Source organism: Somniosus microcephalus, unplaced genomic scaffold, assembly GCF_052327205.1.
Source record: "Somniosus microcephalus isolate GS21.2 unplaced genomic scaffold, FLI_Smic_1.0 unresolved_chr2, whole genome shotgun sequence".
NCBI lineage: Eukaryota > Metazoa > Chordata > Chondrichthyes > Squaliformes > Somniosidae > Somniosus > Somniosus microcephalus.
Genome location: NW_028225180.1, coordinates 90993193 through 91002006, shown reverse-complemented (window position 1 = coordinate 91002006; position 8814 = coordinate 90993193).

Below are 8814 nucleotides of genomic sequence, written 5' to 3'. Positions count from 1 at the left end.
CCCGCACCCCCCCTTCTCTCCCCCGCCCCCCCCTTCTCTCCCCCGCCCCCCCCCTTCTCTCCCCCCGCCCCCCCCTTCTCTCCCCCGCCCCCCCTTCTCTCCCCCGCCCCCCCTTCTCTCCCCCGCCCCCCCCCTTCTCTCCCCCGCCCCCCCCTTCTCTCCCCCGCCCCCCCTTCTCTCCCCCGCCCCCCCCTTCTCTCCCCCGCCCCCCCCTTCTCTCCCCCGCCCCCCCCTTCTCTCCCCCGCCCCCCCCTTCTCTCCCCCGCCCCCCCTTCTCTCCCCCGCCCCCCCCTTCTCTCCCCCGCCCCCCCTTCTCTCCCCCGCCCCCCCTTCTCTCCCCGCCCCCCCTTCTCTCCCCCGCCCCCCCCTTCTCTCCCCCGCCCCCCCTTCGCTCCCCGCCCCCCCCTTCGCTCCCCGCCCCCCCCTTCGCTCCCTCTCCCTTCTCTCCCCGCCCCCCCCTTCGCTCCCCTCCCCCCCCGCCCCCCCCTTCTCTCCCCTCCCCCCCGCCCCCCCTTCTCTCCCCTCCCCCCCGCCCCCCCTTCTCTCCCCTCCCCCCGCCCCCCCCTTCTCTCCCCCGCCCCCCCTTCTCTCCCCCGCCCCCCCTTCTCTCCCCCGCCCCCCCTTCTCTCCCCGCCGCCCCTTCTCTCCCCGCCCCCCCTTCTCTCCCCGCCCCCCCTTCTCTCCCCGCCCCCCCTTCTCTCCCCGCCCCCCCTTCTCTCCCCGCCCCCCCCTTCGCTCCCCGCCCCCCCCTTCGCTCCCCTCTCCCTTCTCTCCCCGCCCCCCCCTTCGCTCCCCTCCCCCCCCGCCCCCCCTTCTCTCCCCCGCCCCCCCTTCTCTCCCCCGCCCCCCCTTCTCTCCCCCGCCCCCCCTTCTCTCCCCCGCCCCCCCTTCTCTCCCCGCCCCCCCTTCTCTCCCCGCCCCCCCTTCTCTCCCCGCCCCCCCCCTTCTCTCCCCCGCCCCCCCTTCTCTCCCCGCCCCCCCTTCTCTCCCCGCCCCCCACTCTCTCTCCCCCGCCCCCCCACTCTCCACCCCGCCCCTCACTTCTCTCCCCGCCCCCCTCAGTACTGCCCCTCCGACAATGTGGCGCTCCCTCAGTACCGCCTCTCCGACAGTGCGGCGCTCCCTCAGTACTGCCCCTCCGACAGTGCGGCGCTCCCTCAGTACTGCCCCTCCGACAGTGCGGCGCTCCCTCAGTCCTGCCCCTCCGACAGTGCGGCGCTCCCTCAGTACTGGCACCATGAGTGTCGGCCCGGATTATGGACTCGAGTCTCTGGAGGTCTGCCCTTGTCTCCATTCCTGGGCTACGTCTGTTGTGTCGCACATTGAATTCAAGGACTATCGACTAGTTTGCTCGCGACCCACCTCGTTGCGATGGATCCCCGGTATCGCAAGGGAGGTAACGTCATGGAAACACAATGGGACGGATGCAGCCACTGGAGTCGGCCTCGGAGCCAGATTTACCTTTCAATTGGGAGCCTGTTGCCTCCCCCCGCTGATTGAATCGCCTGCAGCTGAACTATTCACCTGATGTCTGGACCTGCTGTGCAAGTTTTTAATTTCACGTTTCCAGTTTTTTTTAGTATCTTGTTATAAAATGCTTGGTTTACGGACTGTTCGAGAACAACGCACTGACCTGTGTTGTATTAATAAACAACAATTGGTTCAATCCCACCGTCCTTTGTATCTAAATATAATTCGGTATAGTAGTTTATACTTTTTTGTATTCGTATATGGGTTGTGGGCGTCGCTGGCAAGACCAGCATTTATTGGCCATCCCTAATTGCCCTTGAGAAGGTGGTGGTGAGCCGCCTTCTTGAACCGCTGCAGTCCGTGTGGTGAAGGTGCTCCCACAGTGCTGTTAGGGAGGGAGTTCCAGGATTTTGACCCAGCGACGATGAAGGATCGACCGATATATTTCCAAGTCAGGATGGTGTGTGACTTGGAGGGGAACTTGGAGGTGGTGGTGTTCCCATGCGCCTGCTGCCCTTGTCCTTCTAGGTGGAAGAGGTCGCGGGTTTGGGAGGTGCTGCCGAAGAAGCCTTGGCGAGTTGCTGCAGTGCATCTTGTAGATGGTCCACACTGCAGCCACGGTGCGCCGGTGGTGGAGGGAGTGAATGTTTAAGGTGGTGGATGGGGTGCCGATCAAGCGGGCTGCTTTGTCCTGGATGGTATCGAGCTTCTTGAGTGTTGTTGGAGCTGCACTCATCCAGGCAAGTGGAGAGTATTCCATCACACTCCTGTAATAGGTTTGTGTGTGTGTGTATAATGTTTGAACACTTGGTTTTACGGATTGTGTAATGTAATGCCGGTGCTTCCAGTCCGCAGCCTGAAACTGACACGCGTCACAATCTGCCAAGACAACAGTTGAACAGAGCTTTCAGCTTTTTACTTCACAATTAGACTTAGCCTTAAGGGGCGTGTCTTAGCAAAATACCGTATTGTACTGCATAACAATCCTTATAAAACAGTGCCATTTGATTTACTCGTGTCCTAACTCGCACCAAGTCCCGTTCACCCATCACCCCCTGTGCTCACTGCCCCGTGTCCTAACTCGCACCAAGTCCCGTTCACCCATCACCCCCTGTGCTCACTGCCCCGTGTCCTAACTCGCACCAAGTCCCGTTCACCCATCACCCCCTGTGCTCACTGCCCCGTGTCCTAACTCGCACCAAGTCCCGTTCACCCATCACCCCCTGTGCTCACTGCCCCGTGTCCTAACTCACACCCAGTCCCGTTCACCCATCACCCCCTGTGCTCACTGCCCCGTGTCCTAACTCACACCCAGTCCCGTTCACCCATCACCCCCTGTGCTCACTGCCCCGTGTCCTAACTCACACCCAGTCCCGTTCACCCATCACCCCCTGTGCTCACTGACCTACCCTGGCTCCCGCTCCGGCAACGCCTCGATTTTAAAATTCTCATCCTGGTGTTCAAATCCCTCCATGGCTCTCGCCCCCACCCTCCCCATCCCTGTAACCTCCTCCAGCCCCTACAACCCTCCCTATCTCTGTAACCTCCTCCAGCCCTACAACCCTCCCTATCTCTGTAACCTCCTCCAGCCCCTACAACCCTCCCTATCTCTGTAACCTCCTCCAGCCCCTACAACTCTCCCTATCTCTGTAACCTCCTCCAGCCCCTACAACCCTCCCTATCTCTGTAACCTCCTCCAGTCCCTACAACCCTCCCTATCTCTGTAACCTCCTCCAGCCCCTACAACCCTCCCTATCTCTGTAACCTCCTCCAGCCCCTACAACTCTCCCTATCTCTGTAACCTCCTCCAGCCCCTACAACCCTCCCTATCTCTGTAACCTCCTCCAGTCCCTACAACCCTCCCTATCTCTGTAACCTCCTCCAGCCCCTACAACCCTCCCTATCTCTGTAACCTCCTCCAGCCCCTACAACCCTCCCTATCTCTGTAACCTCCTCCAGCCCTACAACCCTCCCTATCTCTGTAACCTCCTCCAGCCCCTACAACCCTCCCTATCTCTGTAACCTCCTCCAGCCCCTACAACTCTCCCTATCTCTGTAACCTCCTCCAGCCCCTACAACCCTCCCTATCTCTGTAACCTCCTCCAGCCCCTACAACCCTCCCTATCTCTATAACCTCCTCCAGCCCCTACAACCCTCCGAGATTTCTGCGCTCCTCCAATTCTGGCCTCTTGCGCATCCCCCAATTTCCATCGCTCCACCATTGGCGGCCGTGCCCTCAGCCGCCTGGGCCCTGAGCTCTGGAATTCCCTCCCTAAACCTCTCCGCCTCTCTCTCCTCCTTTAAGACGCTCCTTAAAACCGACCTCTCTGACCCAGCTTTTGGTCGCCTGTCCCTGATATCTCCTTCTGTGGCTCGGGGTCAGATTTTGTCTGATTTACGCTCCTGTGAAGCATCTTGGGACGTTTTACTACGTTAAAGGCGCTATATAAATACAAGTTGTTAGTATATGTATATTAGGCTAAGTCATTGTTAAGTAAATGGCTCAAAGTTCAGCCAATCAGAATGAAAGTCTGCACAGATGCTGGGTAAATCAGCAGCGAAACTTGTCAAGTCTTCAGCTGATAGTCGGGTTCTGGGAGAGTGCAGGGAACTGAAGGCTCGAGATTCTCGCTGTAGACCAGGCCTCTGACGGAAAGCATTTTCAAGCCCGTTCCAACACACAAGAACATTGTTCAGGTGAGCTTAATTTTCTTGTAAGGTTTATTTTTAACGTATGTCACTAATTTTATTTCCAGCAGTAAGTTCAGAAAGTTCGTGGAGAAAGCAGAATGGTGACTGAAAAAGCATTTGCCAAATGTTTGGCGTGTTGGCAGATACTTGACTTTGGAGGGCATCACTTTCAAGCTGCCCTCTCCCGAAACCCATTTTCTAACAGGAGTCACTGGATCAAAGCAGGAGCTGGAAGCCTGACGGTCCCCACCCCACCCCCTGCTATCGAGTCTAGGGGATGCCGAGGTAGCGCAACATGCCCAGGGATCCAAACTGAGACCTGTGCCATCTTTACCAGAGACAGCAGAGGCGGAGCTAGCTTTTAAAGTCCAAGCTGGGTGTCGCCTCATCACTATTTCACCAGGGTGCAACGGGCCATCACCTCTGAAGCCAGAGAGCCCGACAATCTCGGCCGCCCGTGTCCTAACTCACACCCAGTCCCGTTCACCCCGTCACCCCCTGTGCTCACTGCCCCGTGTCCTAACTCACACCCAGTCCCGTTCACCCATCACCCCCTGTGCTCACTGCCCCGTGTCCTAACTCGCACCCAGTCCCGTTCACCCATCACCCCCTGTGCTCACTGCCCCGTGTCCTAACTCGCACCCAGTCCCGTTCACCCATCACCCCGTGCTCACTGCCCCGTGTCCTAACTCACACCCAGTCCCGTTCACCCATCACCCCCTGTGCTCACTGCCCCGTGTCCTAACTCACACCCAGTCCCGTTCACCCATCACACCCTGTGCTCACTGCCCCGTGTCCTAACTCACACCCAGTCCCGTTCACCCATCACCCCCTGTGCTCACTTCCCCTTGTCCTAACTCACACCCAGTCCCGTTCACCCATCACCCCCTGTGCTCACTGCCCCGTGTCCTAACTCACACCCAGTCCCGTTCACCCATCACCCCCTGTGCTCACTTCCCCTTGTCCTAAATCACACCCAGTCCCGTTCACCCATCACCCCCTGTGCTCACTGCCCCGTGTCCTAACTCACACCCAGTCCCGTTCACCCATCACCCCCTGTGCTCACTGCCCCGTGTCCTAACTCACACCCAGTCCCGTTCACCCATCACCCCCTGTGCTCACTGCCCCGTGTCCTAACTCACACCCAGTCCCGTTCACCCATCACCCCGTGCTCACTGCCCCGTGTCCTAACTCACACCCAGTCCCGTTCACCCATCACCCCCTGTGCTCACTGCCCCGTGTCCTAACTCACACCCAGTCCCGTTCACACATCACCCCCTGTGCTCACTGCCCCGTGTCCTAACTCACACCCAGTCCCGTTCACCCATCACCCCCTGTGCTCACTGCCCCGTGTCCTAACTCACACCCAGTCCCGTTCACCCATCACCCCCTGTGCTCACTGCCCCGTGTCCTAACTCGCACCCAGTCCCGTTCACCCATCACCCCCTGTGCTCACTGCCCCGTGTCCTAACTCGCACCCAGTCCCGTTCACCCATCACCCCTGTGCTCACTGCCCCGTGTCCTAACTCACACCCAGTCCCGTTCACCCATCGCCCCCTGTGCTCACTGCCCCTTGTCCTAACTCACACCCAGTCCCGTTCACCCATCACCCCCTGTGCTCACTGCCCCGTGTCCTAACTCGCACCGAGTCCCGTTCACCCATCACCCCCTGTGCTCACTGCCCCGTGTCCTGACTCACACCCAGTCCCGTTCACCCATCACCCCCTGTGCTCACTGCCCCGTGTCCTAACTCGCACCGAGTCCCGTTCACCCATCACCCCCTGTGCTCACTGCCCCGTGTCCTAACTCACACCCAGTCCTGTTCACCCATCACCCCCTGCGCTCACTGCCCTACATTGGCTTCCGGTCTGGCAACGCCTCGATTTTAAAATTCTCATCCTGGTGTTCAAATCCCTCCATGGCCTCCTCGTCCCCCTCCCTATCTCTGTAACCTCCTCCAGCCCCACAACCCTCCCTATCTCTGTAACCTCCTCCAGCCCTACAACCTTCCCTATCTCTGTAACCTCCTCCAGTCCCTACAACCCTCCCTATCTCTGTAACCTCCTCCAGCCCTACAACCCTCCCTATCTCTGTAACCTCCTCCAGCCCTACAACCCTCCCTATCTCTGTAACCTCCTCCAGCCCTACAACCCTCCGTATCTCTGTAACCTCCTCCAGCCCGACAACCCTCCCTATCTCTGTAACCTCCTCCAGCCCCTACAACCCTCCCTATCTCTGTAACCTCCTCCAGCCCTACAACCCTCCGTATCTCTGTAACCTCCTCCAGCCCCACAACCCTCCCTATCTCTGTAACCTCCTCCAGCCCCTACAACCCTCCCTATCTCTGTAACCTCCTCCAGCCCTACAACCCTCCCTATCTCTGTAACCTCCTCCAGCCCCTACAACCCTCCCTATCTCTGTAACCTCCTACAACCCTCCGTATCTCTGTAACCTCCTCCAGCCCCACAACCCTCCCTATCTCTGTAACCTCCTCCAGCCCCACAACCCTCCCTATCTCTGTAACCTCCTCCAGCCCCTACAACCCTCCCTATCTCTGTAACCTCCACCAGCCCCTACAACCCTCCCTATCTCTGTAACCTCCACCAGCCCCTACAACCCTCCCTATCTCTGTAACCTCCTCCAGCCCCACAACCCTCCCTATCTCTGTAACCTCCTCCAGCCCCTACAACCCTCCCTATCTCTGTAACCTTCTCCAGCCCCTACAACCCACCCTATCTCTGTAACCTCCTCCAGCCCTACAACCCTCCCTATCTCTGTAACCTCCTCCAGCCCTACACCCCTCCCTATCTCTGTAACCTCCTCCAGCCCTACAACCTTCCCTATCTCTGTAACCTCCTCCAGCCCCTACAACCCTCCCTATCTCTGTAATCCCCTCCAGTCCCTACAACCCTCCCTATCTCTGTAACCTCCTCCAGCCCCTACAACCCTCCCTATGGTTACGTCCGTGTATAATAAGACACAGACTGCGGAGAATGGTACAACAGGTGTTTACTCAACGTGGCTCACACTGCAACTGATCTGTACAGATTACTACTCAGTGCTATATACAGGTGTGGTCACTGCCGGTACTGCAGTATACATGAGCTGTAAAAAATAGTTCCTCCCCTTTTAGATTAACAGTACCATAACACTCTTAACAATTAAATATCAAACTAATTACAATTAACACTTTTAACATGCAACATTAGCTGAAAATAGTCTATTTATAAATTCAGTCTTTGGGGAGGCTTCCTGATCCTTTCTGGATAGCGCCTTTCCCGAGTGTCTTGCTCTTGGTGCGGAGGCGATTCTGGCACCCTGTCGTCGGTTGGTTCATCAGCTTCCGATGCTACTGTTTCTGGGGTAGATGCTACCTGTACGTCGGGTTCATCACCAGGTACGTATGGGCGAGGCATGGAGTTGACTTGTTCCTGTGACTCTAGGATCTGGTCAGCATGGCGTCTCACTATGCTCTCCCCAACGTCCACTGTGTACATTAGTGGGCCCTGCCATGTGCATATCGTTCCTGGCTGCCATTTTTCTGTTCGGTAGTCGCGGGCCAAGACTGGTTGCCCTACATTGAAGCTCCTTGTTGGCTTCTCATGGATGTGCTGGAATTGCTTACTCTCAACATCTCTTCGTACGTTTGGTCTGAGCAAATCCAGGCCAGATCTTAACCTTCGGTTAAAGAACATCATGGCTGGGGCCTGGTTGGTGACTGCATGTGTCGCATTCCGGTAGGCGAACAGGAAATTGTCCACCTTGGGCTGCAGCGGGATGTTGTCATTGTACATAGCCTTTATTGCCTTCTTAAAGGTTTGTACGAACCTCTCAGCCAATCCATTTGTGGCTGGATGATACGGGGCGGATGTGTAATGCCTTACCCCATTCTTTTTCAAGAACCTCCGGAACTCTTCGGACACAAACTGTGGTCCGTTGTCGGAGCAAATCTGTTCTGGCAAGCCATTCCTGGCAAAAATGGTCCGTAGGACTGCAATAGTTTTCTCCGTGGTGGTGGAGGACATTTTGATGACCTCAGGCCATTTCGAGTGCGCATCCACGGCTATTAATGAATGGACCAGCAAAATCAATATGCACCCGTTGCCATGGAGATGAGGGCCACTCCCATGGGTGTAGAGGGGCCTGTGGTGGTGCATTTTGGACTTTCTGGCATCCTGAGCAACTCTTGGTCAGGTCCTCGATTTGTTTATCGATTCCCGGCCACCACACATAAGCCCTGGCTAGGCTTTTCATTTTTACCCCTCCCAGATGACCCTCATGAAGCTCATTGAGCACTCTATCCCTTAACTTGGGTGGAATTACCACTCGGGATCCACACATCAAGGTCCCCCGGCACACTGGCAGCTGTTCTCTCCTTGTCGAGAATGCTGGCAACAGTGAGTCGCCATGTGCTGGCCATCCCTTCACCGTCAAATCATATACCCGAGACAGTGTCGGGTCATTTCGGGTTTCCTTTTCGATACAAGCGGTATTCAACTATAGTCGAATGGAATATTTCGACAGGATCCACTGCTGGTGCTTCCTCCGCAGTAGGCAGTGGCAGGTGTGATAGCCCATCAGCATTTCCATGCTGTTTCGTGCCCTTATATTCAATCTCATAGTGGTGCGCCCCTAGAAAAAGTGACCATCTTT